Here is an 11,794-nt window from a genome sequence, read left to right as displayed (position 1 = left end):
AGAGAGAGAGAGAGAGAGAGAGAGAGAGAGAGAGAGAGAGAGAGAGTAGTGTGGGCTAGGGTCATCAGGAAAGGCTTCCTAGCTGGACCCTGAAGGGTGCTGTACTCATCCTCCCCATACCCCCTCTCCCCAAGGTAACATCCTAAGCCAGTGAGGGCATTTTTCTCCTATCTATGTTAATAAGCAATCACATATTTTTCTTTTCCATATTATTTTTCTGTAGCAGCAAATTACTGCTGACAAGTGGCAATTGATCTCTTCACATTATTTTGAAGCAATTATATTGAAATGGGAAACAATGCTTCCGGGAAAGCGCCTCGATAAGAGAGCTGAGCACAATGCCCACATGAAGACAGATAGGGCCAGGCCAATTTGCACTGCATAGAAACTGACCAAATTCCCTTTCAGGGAAAATTAAGGTTAATTATTGCCTTTAAGATAGTCAGCTAAAACCTCTGCCTAAGTGGGCAGACTCTAGAAACCAGAGGCAGCTCTAGGAAAATATTAGAACATGGTTTCAGAGCAAAGGATCCATTAGGGCAAGAAAACTGGAGTAAAGGACAATGCCAGAGAGTCAGTCAATCAACTAGCATTGATCCTCTTTGAAAATGAAGGACGAACAATAACAGCTAGCATTTATTTAGAGCTATTGTGTGCCAGGCGTAGGGCTGAATGCTGGAAAGACATGGGGTGGGGGTAAGGAGAGAAACAAATTGTGTAAATTATATAAGATGTAAATTAAACTACAGATGCTAGGGACCCCAGTGAATTCTTTCCTTCTCCACCCCCCCCAAGAAATAATCAATCTCTAATTGATCATGCTTTCATATTGCAAATTTTCAGGTTGAGGGATTTTATAGATCAGTTATTTAGATCTAAGAGAGACCTTGGGGATAATGTTCTTGTCCAATACCCTCATTTTACAGATAAGGAAACTGAGACAAGGAAAGGTGAAGTGATATACAACAAGGTCACACAGCTAGCTAATAAGTACCCAAGTTGGAACTCAAATCCAGCTCTTCCTATGGTAAGTCTGGTACTCTTTCTAATATAGTATATTTCCAATGGGGATTGCCTATGGTCTCATTCCAAAGAAAAATCTGTTACCTTCTGGAAGCTATGGCAACTCCAGTAATTATCACTTCCTCCCTTGTGGAATTACTTTATACTATTTTGAATATAAGATGGTAGGAAGTGGGGGTGGTGACCACCCAGAAATCCCAGAATATAATGGCAGAAAATAAGGGGCAGATAACAAGGTTATTAATCTATCTCGAAAGATGCTGGGTGATCCCTTAGGAAGTGTGATTTAGATCCTGGATTTCCTTGGCTTTCTAAGATGGGGAGTGAGTTATTCAAAGGTTAATTCCTTCATATGTACTTGGTAACTTTTTCCTTGTAGTCATATTATATACCTATGGTATAATGGGAGCTTTTCAAGGACAGGGATTTTGGTTTTGTCTTTGGATCTGCAGTAACTACCTAGGATGTGAAGACTTTCCCTGATGGAATGGGCGGATGATAACAATTTGTCCAAATGGCCATGAAAATGGTGGAAGCAGGCACTGTGGAGTGCTTAGAGATTGGTCAGACATTGAAGACATCAAGGTCATCTACTGCACTCTGAGCCATCTCCAGTTATCCTAATTTTTGTCTTACCTCTGGACTTCCATGACTCTGGAAAAGAGAGAGTGACACTGGTGACTTTGTGCCACTCTCACTTAAATCCTATTTATGTGCAAGTCAAGACATCACCCCATGCTGCCATTGGTCCTCTTCCATGTGATGTCATCGACCCTCTTTGAAAACAAAGAACCACTAACAAACACCAACAAAAAGCCTACCTAGCCCAGTCCTTTACACATAGTAGGTGTTAACAAGTTGGATACAAGCCAGTTGAATGACTTATCATCCTGGGTGGCCAAAGACTCAAATCCATTTAGAATCCCAGAGTTGTTGATTTTTTTAAGGGGTTAGGTGCTGAAGACAAGATAAAGCATACAGTTCTCTAGTAAGCAAACACCTTGAAGGCAAGGCCTATAGAATCGTAATGCCAAAATTGCTCAGACTCTGGAGTCTGAGGGCCTGGATTCAAATCTTGCTTCTGATGCCCAGTACAATCATGTCCTTAGCAAATCTCTTCACCAACCTGGGTGTAAGTTTCCTCTTTTTATATGCCTGTTGTGTCTCCAGGGCCTGGCATGTAGTTGAGCCTCAATAAGTGTTTGTTGAATGAATGAATGAAAGTGTGAATGTCGTACAGGATGAGGCAAGACCAAAATGTCAGAAAAGGTGGATAATTTGGTTCATGGGAAAAGGTTAACAGAGGCACGCTTCGGCAGTCAGTTCTCAGACAGGTGGTTTGCAACCATATATTAACAACATAGCAGAGGTTAATAATAATATGGTTAATAATAATAATAATAATTAATATGGAGGTCAAAAATTTGCTGATGTGATCACACATCAGGCCAGTAAAGGGAAGAGAATTTTATGAGGAATCCAAGAAAGACTAAAGAAAACCACGTAATTGAGCAACACGACAGCCGATGAATTTCAGTTTGAAGGAACAATTTAAACTGTTCTCACAAGCTGATGGGTTCTGAATTAGTTGTAACCTTTCAGGGAGAGAGAGAAAAAAAGGGAAAAGATCTTGGTGTCACTAGTGGACGGCTCAATGAAGAATTCAGAACAACTGCTCACTGGCAGACAGGGTAAGGAATTAAGATGTTAAACCCAACTTGGGAAGGGGAGTAAGGAGACTGAAATTATTCTAATGTCTCTTCAAAGAAAAAGCCTTTGAGAGAGTGTCTTGGAGTGGAGGTTAGGGGGAGGTTACATTGGATCAGCTCCTGCCAACCCCAACCAAACCCCAATCTGGAAGAGACAAAAGTCACATCTCCAGGAGAAGAATGACAATGAGTTTATAGAGTCTTCCTGCTTTTGTGAGATTAAAGACAGGAGCAGAAGAGGAAGTGTAAGGGGGAATCAGGATTATGAGTTCCCATTTATCTTCCATTTCTCAAGAGCCAACTGGTCACTCAAAATTAATCCAGGATAGAGAAAGGGAAATCATTTTTTTCTGGGCAAGGCCTAATTAACCCTTGGATCACATAGCTGCCAGATTTTTACAGAGACTCCTATCTTAGGAAGATTCAAAAATAAGGATTAAATATAGGGTGTCATGTGTGATTATCCTCAAAAGGATGTAACTTGTATCAATGTATCAATCCTTATGCTGGAGGAAGTCAATTGGGGTCAAGAAGAAATGTCTTTGCTCCATAGTATAGTCTTACATCTACAATTAGATGTATTTCAGACAGTTAGTTTGTCTCCAGGAACACTCAGCTGGGGTTGCAAGTGGAGGAAGGTTCTTGGGCCCTGTGGGTCATCTGTCAACTTCTCAGTTCCAAGTAAGCTAAGGAATCCCCCTCCTCCACTGAGAGGTATGGCTATAACCCTGCATGTTTTCAGGGACTGGCCAATGTTCTATTTGTCTGATGTGCCCCAGAACATGCCCCTGGAGCCCTGGGTATGAGTAATCTTGCCTTGTGCATTTAATAGCAACATATACAAAAGGAAAGGATTCCATCTTTGTATCCCTTGCACAGTGCCTGGTACCCAGTAAACACTTAATAAATGCTTGTTGAATAAGCCTGAATTCTCGGGAGCCTATATCAGTATACCCTCTCTACTACTGATGTTATAAATTTTAGAGGTGGCACTCAGTTCTTGAGTTTGATGCTGTTTTGTGTATTTTTTAATTAGATTGTGTTTTTTGAAATTATTATTAGCCTATCAGAAATAATTTAATCAATCTAGACACAAAATCTATTAGCAAGCCTCTCTAGATAAGTGATTGTGCTAGTTACATACTCCATGCTTACAGTATTACTTTCAGGAGAAGGATCTTGTTTCTGCTTCTAGCACAAATCCCTGCCTTAGTAGCACATGAAGAAAAAAAAACAACAAACAACACAACATTCTCTGCCTTGACTAGGCTGAGCGTCCTCATTATTCAAAGGGCATGCAAATGAGCCAGGTGCTCTGTTCAAATTGCCAGGAAACCGTGCAGTCCAGCTGCCGAAAAGTAAATCATGGGCACCTCTCATGTAAAGAACTTCAATCTTTGGAATGATCATAAATTCATCCATAGGTCCTCTCCACCAGAATGCAGATCACATCTCCACATTTTGGGGGATGGTTTAGTGAGTGGCTTTGCCTCCTTCCCCACCCATCAAAAATTAAAATATCACTTGGTAACCCACCTTCTAGTGATGAGGGTCTTTCTACCTATGAGGTTAGTCCTTAAGAAAGAGCAAATAGTCAATGTCTGTGTTGGAACTTGACCCTTAATAGGACCTGTCAGAGGGAGCATGGCAAAAAGTTTAGTCTTAAAAAGTCTGGGTGTAAATCCCACCACTGCCATAAACTAGCTCTATGACCATAAGCACATGACTCAACCTCTCAGTCTGGGGTAACACTCTTAGATTACAAATTACAGACTTGGCCAATCTTCATATTTTTTTCCATTGGTCTAGAATGGAGGTGGGAGATGGGGTAGAGGGAAAGATCGGAGTATAACTGGTCTAGTGTTTTGTTTTTTGTTTTTCCTTGAACAACCCAGTGTCACCTCAATGCTATAAAAAGGCATTGACTTTAGAGGAGCTCTTTTGAGAAATTTTTCTTTAATTCCTAATTTCCAAACCAAGGAATTAGTATAGCACAGCACTTTAGATGAGCAAGGATGGAGCTTTGGAGACAAGCCTTTCATTTTACACATGAAGATAATGAGATTCCAAAACGTAAAACTCAAGGTCAAACACCTAGTTAATAGTAGAATTGAGATTAGAATCCCAAGCTACAGAGTCATACTCTACGACATCATATTATACCAATTCAGTCCCTTGCTGAGCTCATACTATTAATTCAACACAAACAACTTTAAATGTCAAATTTCAGGAATTTTCAGGCTGGAAGACATCTTATTTTACAAAGCAATTCCCATAGGTGAAGTGTAATATTACAATCTACATCTGAGAGACATTGTAAATAAAGGGGGGGGGCAGTACAGGGTGGGGAAGGGCAGGAGCCTCTGGGGAACTGACGGACTTACTGAATGAATGAATGAAAAGCTTTTATTAAGTTCTTACCATGTGGGAGGGACTATGCTAAATGCTAAGGATATAACTACATGAGCAAAGACAGGCTTTGTCCTAAAGGATCTTACCTTCTAATGGAGAAGATGGCACATATGAAAAATGGTGTCCAGGGAGGGATATTTGGGGTTAGAAAGTCACCAGGAGGTGCCATAGGGGGATATACTGATCTACCCCAACAAGGAATAGTAGCGGATTTGATTTCATTTTGATTCATGGTTCCAGAAATGGAGAAGGGAGATCAGACAGCAAAGGGCATACTGGTGCTACTATGAGGGGGTTGGACAATGATTTGACTGGAGGATGTGACTGGGGAGGAACAAGTGAAATGAAGCATGGTCAGGGATTTTCTGAAATAGTATTCTGGGGTAGAGGAAGGAGAAAGTCCCCAACAAAGAGACTGAAAGAATTTTCAAGCAGAATTTCTGCCAGCTCATGGTCTCTGGTTTGCGTAGAGCAGTTGGTAAGGCAGGTGTCCTGAAGGTACCCAGAGAGGAGGGAGACTGAAATCAAGTTGGTCACTAGTTGAATGTGAGGCTAGTTTAACTGTAGAGAAAATATACTGGTAAGGAAATAAAAAGGCTGTAGAGAGAGGTCAGGTTCAGAAAATGTAGTAGGTGGAAGTTGCAGTGAGACAAATTCAAGCATGACGTTAGGAAAAAATTCGGAAAATTTGGAAAATCAAATTCATTGCATTTTGTTATTGATTTCATTCTGCATCACTGCTGACATTTTTGTAACTGCCTAAGTCATGGTTCATTTGTCTCAGAGTTAAGTTTGGAAATTCAGCTTACCTGTAAATCATTCATCATCTCTGAGTTAAGTTTTAAAGTTCAGTTCTCCTGCTAATCACTGTTCTGTTCTGGCCTCAAGAAAATCTGTTATCCTTGAAGGATGCAGGTGGACTCCAAGGAGTCTGTTCTGTTATCCAAGGTAATCTGGTCTACTATTGCTAAACTTTCCTTTCAGGTGAACTCAATCAATGAACATTTCTTTTTTTTTTTAATTTTTTTACAATTGTATTTATTTATTCATTGTTAGTCTTCAACATTCCCTTCCATAAGATTTTGAGCTCTAAATTTTCTCCCCCTCCCCAAGACAGCATGCAGTCTGATACAGGCTATACATATATAAACATGTTAAACATATTTCTACATTAGTCATGTTGTAAAGAAGACTTAAAACAAAGGGGAAAACCATGAAAAGGACAAAACAAACAAAAAAGAGAAAATAGTATGCTTTGGTATGCATTCAGACTCCTTATTTCTTTCTCTGGAAGATAATATTCTCCATCAAGAGTCTTTTGGAATTGTCTTAGATCACTGAATTGCTGAGAAGAGTTAAGTCTATCAAAGTTGGTCATTGCAGAATGTTGCTGTTGCTGTGTACAATGCTCTCCTGGTTCTGCTTACTTCACTCAGCATCAGTCTATGTAAGTCTTTCCAGGTTTTTCTGAAGCCCAGCTGCTTATCACTTCTTATGGAATAATAGTATTCCATTACATTCATATACCACAGTTTGTTCAACCACTACCCAATTGATGGGCATTCCCTCAATTTTTTATTTTTGGCTACCACAAAAAGGGCTGCTACAAATATTTTTGTACATGTGGGTCCTTTCTCCATTTTTATGATTTTGGGGGATACAGGTCTAGAAGTGGTATTGCTGTGTCAAAGGGTATGCAAAGTTTTATAGCCTTTTGGGCATAGTTACAAACTGCTCTCCAGAATGGTTGGATCAGTTCACAACTTCATCAACGATGCATTAGTGTTCTAATTTTCCCACATCTTTTCCAAAATTTGTAATTTTCCTTCTAATGGAGAAGATAACACATATGAAAAATGGTGCCCAGGGAGGGGTATTTTAGGTTAGAAAGTCATACCATAGGGGAATATATTGATATGCCCCAATAAGGAATAATAGCAGATTTGATTTCATTTTGATTCATGGTTCCAGAAATGGAGTCTTATTAGTCAGTCTGATAAGTGTAATATGATACTTCAGATATGTTTTTATTTCCATTTCTCTAATCAATTGAGATTTAGAGCATTTTTTCATATGACTATAGACAGCATTATCTTCTTCATCTAAAAACTACCTGTTCATATCCTTTGACCATTTATCAATTGAGGAATGACTTGTATTTTTATAAATTTGACTCAGTTCTCTATATATTTTAGAAATGAGGCCTTTATCAGAGACACTAGCAGTAAGAATTGTTTCCCAGTATTCTGCTTCCCTTCTAATCTTGGTTTCAATGGCTTTGTTTCTGCACAAACTTTTTAATTTAATGTAATCAAAATTATACATTTTGCATTTTGTAATATTCTCTTTCTCTTGTTTGGTCATAAATTCTTCCACTCTCCACAGATCTGATGGTAAACTATTCCTTAATAGCTCTCTTAATTTGCTTATAGTCTCTATGTCTAAATCATGTATCCATTTTGACATTATCTTGGTATACATTGTAACATATCAGTCTATGCCTAGTTTCTGCCATACTATTTTCCAGTTTTCCCAGAAATTTATGTTACATAATGAATCCGTATCCTAGAAGCTGGAATTTTGAGGTTTATCAAACAGTAGATTACTACAGTGACAATGAATATTTCTTAGTAACAGGATGGAAAGAGGGTTTGTTGCTATCCCCTTATTCCCATTTTCCAGTCAGTCATATTTTTCCTCACTCCTATGGTGCTACAAGCTTTGTAACTAATCATGCTGTTTCCCCCATCTATGGTTCTGACTTCTATTCTGAGAGCTCCTTCTTCTGTGCATAAAAGAGAGTTGTCTCCCTCATTTGGGGTCTTAGCTTTCCTGAGGGACTTAGACTTTGTTTATTAGCAAATTCATGCTTCTTCAATAAATTGATCATGCTGGGAACTTTGTGCTTCAGTTTATCTTAATTTTGATCATAATAGTTCCTAACCAGTTGAGTAATCGAAAAGAGGTGCAGTTTTCCATGTCTGTTTGTAAGTTCCCTCACATTGCTATCTTTAAGCAAAGAATGTATAAACCCTTGCTGGGTATATTGTAAAGGGGATATTTTTTCAAATACTGGTTGGACTAAAATGTAATTTAGATTATTAGATAATTAGATTTCCTTTCAATTGTTAATTTCTAAGATTGTGTTATGATATTAGTTTACTGTAACACCCAGTGTGTCACAAGAATGGATGCCATCTCATCTTCTTCTGCCCCAAACATTTTTAATTTGGTCATTTAAAGCTTCCTTCCTTCACTACTCCCCTCCCCAGGGAAAAACACATCTGATTTTCCAAAGAGAATAAACAGAAAAAATAGGATTTCTTTTACCAATTTATCTTCTAGAGTAAATTTTCTATAAAGGAATACTCCACCCTCCTTTTTGGGGGGTCACTTTCAATTTTATTGATACGTTTGGTTTTCATATTACAGAAATTTATAGATTACTCCCACTTGATGAGAGGTCTCTTGTAACAAAGTAAAACATCCAAGTTAAAGTAATAAATGCAGTGACCTCATCTGAAAGTGCATGAAACATTTTATGTCTGTAGCACCCCCATCTCCTATTAAAAAATATTAGAAATCTATTTTCTCTCCCTCCCACTTCCACTGCACTGAAAAGAGAAAAAGACAAATTTCTCGCAACAAGTTTGCAATCAAGCAAAAGAATTTTCTCCAATGACTATACACACATATAGAGATAAATGCATACATATGTTGAATATATGTACATACATGTAGATATACATTTATATGTATATACATGTATAAGCACACACAGACATGTATGCATATATACACACATACAGATGAATATATGTACATATTTGTGTATATAGCCATTGGAGAAAATTGTTTTGCTTGACAATGCAAATTTGTTGCAAGAAATTTGTTTTTTTTCCCCTTTTTTCAATGCAGCAGGGCTGTGAGGGAGAGAATATAGATTTCTGTGGGCTTTTTTTAAAATAGAGAGGTAGGGGAGATGTCATAGATATGAAATGTTTCATGCACTTTTAGATGAGGTCACTGTATTATTAGTTTAACTAATACATATAACATATAACCTATATACATATGTATACTACAGATATACCCACATTATATATGTGTATATACTTGCATATATGTGTGCATATATATGTATTGTATATATCATATAATATATATGTGTGCATGTATGTCCATTACAGAAAAGTGGTGAATTGAAGGTGAAAAATGAGAATATACATACATATATATTTCTCCTTCTGTACCTTCCATCTACCAGTTCTCTGTAATGGATAGTTTACCCATTCTTTTTCAGAATTACTCTATGCATAACCCTTACTTTTAGAACCAAAATGAAGTCAACCTAATCAAGGCACTTTCTTAATCCAATCCAATGTAATGAGAATTTATGATTATCTCCATGTGCAAGGAACTGTGTGAGACACTGGGCAAACCAAACCAATATTAAAACAATCCCTGTTCTTAAAGCGTTTATAGACTACAAGATGCATTACATGATTTGGATAAGTATATAACTATATCAGAAGCAAGAGAAAGCAATAAATAGATCCCTTCCTGTTAAAATGAATTCGAAAAATGATGTCAATGTCATTTACCATCCCAAAGTGAGTTCTCAATGAGCAAGTGACCCAAAGGGAGAAAAACCATTGCACATCAGACCTGGGGACTTTCACCTGAAGAACAATGTTGGTGGCCTGGTGCTCCAGAAAGCATTAGAGGAGAAGACTTGTGAACCTTCAAGACACAATTAGGTGCCATGTTAAGGAAAATGGCATTAAGGGAAATGAGCCTTAGTGGACTGAAGAATGCTTTTCCCTTCTAGCAGTCCATATGTTCTCATAATGTGGCCTTTCAACATTACGCCCCTCAATTAACTCATGATTACTGTCCATGCCATATGAATTATGCATTATTTGATGTAAATTCAGGTTTCCTGGCACTGAACAAATTAGTGGTTGTTAAGGAACCTGAGGTAATTACCAAAACAAGCCCAAGAGACCATCTGAGAAAATAAATAGCATCTAGTTACACACTCTTCCACTCAAACACCTATGTCCCATATAAAGTTCTCCATAACGCTTTGGACACTCCTTCACAGCAGGACACGGAAATGAGAGCTTCACTTGACCTGGAATGCAGAGAGGAGATAAGACTGGGGCCTCCACCCTCCCTGGAATGATGGCAGGCTGCCTGAAAAAGGATAGTTAAATTGTTGAAGGTGAAAGAGAAAGATTGATTTTAGATCAATAAGTGCTTTAAAGCATACCTTGCCATGATATTCTGTAAAACACAGATGCTCCTGCTCTTCAATATCCACATATCATACATACTCTATGTCATATTAGGGCAGCTAGGTGGCACCATAGTGCATAGAGGGTGGGCCTGGAATCAGGAAGACTAGTCATCATGAGTTCAAATCCAACCTTCAGACACTTACTAGCTGTGTGAACCTGGATCAGGGACTTAACCCTGTCTGCCTCTGTTTATTCAGCTGTAAAATGGGCTGGAGAAGGAAACGGTAAAACCATTCCATTATCTTTGCCAAGAAAACCCCAAAAGGAGTCATGAAGAGTTGGACAGAACTGCAACAACTCACAACAAACAACAAAAATATGTCATGCTTTGGGATGATTCTCTACCCTTGTCTGTTTTCTTGCGTTATTACCATTAAACCTCCTTAATTGGGTCCTTGGTGATTTGGAACTTGTGATTGCTTTCAAGTAAATCTTGGTGTATGACACATGGAAAAAAAAGGAAGATTTTCTAAGTAAATGAACAGTGTCATGGGGAATGGTATTGTCTGACAGAAGAGAAGGAGCTATTGTTAAGCACCTTGGCAGCACCCATTTACAAATGCTACTTACAAGCTTGGTAACGCTTAAAGGTCATTTCCAAGAACACATTTAATGTATTGTGATTCCTGGATATGCTTGGCTACATTATTTGTCTCACTGGGCTTTGATGAAGAATCAGCTCCCAAAAACTTAATAATGAAATTGAAATGTAAAAAGGAAAGCAAACGTAATTTTGCTTAGGATTTGTAAAGTGGTTTATTTTCCTCAAAACAATTCTGTGAGAAAGAGAGTGAAAGTATTGTTACTCCCTTTAATAGATGAGAAAGCTGAGGCCCAGGGAAGTGATTTACCCATGATCAGATGGTCTTCTGACTGTGAGGCCAGTCTTTTAGAGGCTATATCATATTGTCTCTTACTTTTGTTGTTGGAATACTGCTTTTCTTTTCAACGTTTAATAGTTGTAGATGTTTTGCAGGCTGGTCTTTCCTACAATAAGTCCAAATTTGCAATGTTATGATATCTATGCATAATGCATGTAGTCTTCTTCATTCTTCTTTCTAATTTTAAGACCATAATCAAATTAGTTCATTTTTCATTAGTTCATTTTCACCATTACTTTGAGAAAAGGTGTGTCAGTTTATCTGTTGGCTTCTTTTACCAACCCAGTAAGTTTTCAAAGATTGCTCTGGAGAAGAGAAGGAGGCTGGTGACTTTGCAACAGCCCTGCCTCACTTAAATCCAATTCACTTGCAAGTCAAACATCACTTTCCTGATATGGTCCTCTTCAAGAAAGAAGGATGAAGAAGAAGAAGAAGAAGAAGAAGAAGAAGAAGAAGAAGAAGAAGA

General features: G+C 38.1%; 2 long non-coding RNA genes across 2 annotated transcripts in view; one reads left to right on the top strand and one right to left on the bottom strand.

Annotated features, from left to right (window-relative positions):
- LOC138146476 (uncharacterized) overlaps window positions 1–1,991 on the top strand; it is a 6,878-nt gene extending 4,887 nt beyond the window's left edge. Inside the window, exons 2-3 of the long non-coding RNA XR_011164490.1 lie at window positions 927–1,027; window positions 1,476–1,991. This is a non-coding gene — a long non-coding RNA (uncharacterized lncRNA). The remainder of the gene's footprint in view (window positions 1–926; window positions 1,028–1,475) is intronic.
- The window catches only part of LOC138146477 (uncharacterized), a 260,767-nt gene that overhangs the window by 84,461 nt on the left and 164,512 nt on the right, over window positions 1–11,794 (bottom strand). The gene's annotated exons all lie outside the window — the stretch shown is intronic.

This window comes from Petaurus breviceps, unplaced genomic scaffold (genome assembly GCF_028583685.1).
Source record: "Petaurus breviceps papuanus isolate PSGF00001 unplaced genomic scaffold, PetGlider_PUasm1.0 90762, whole genome shotgun sequence".
Classification (NCBI taxonomy): Eukaryota; Metazoa; Chordata; class Mammalia; order Diprotodontia; family Petauridae; genus Petaurus; species Petaurus breviceps.
This window is presented reverse-complemented; position numbering and strand designations above follow the sequence as displayed.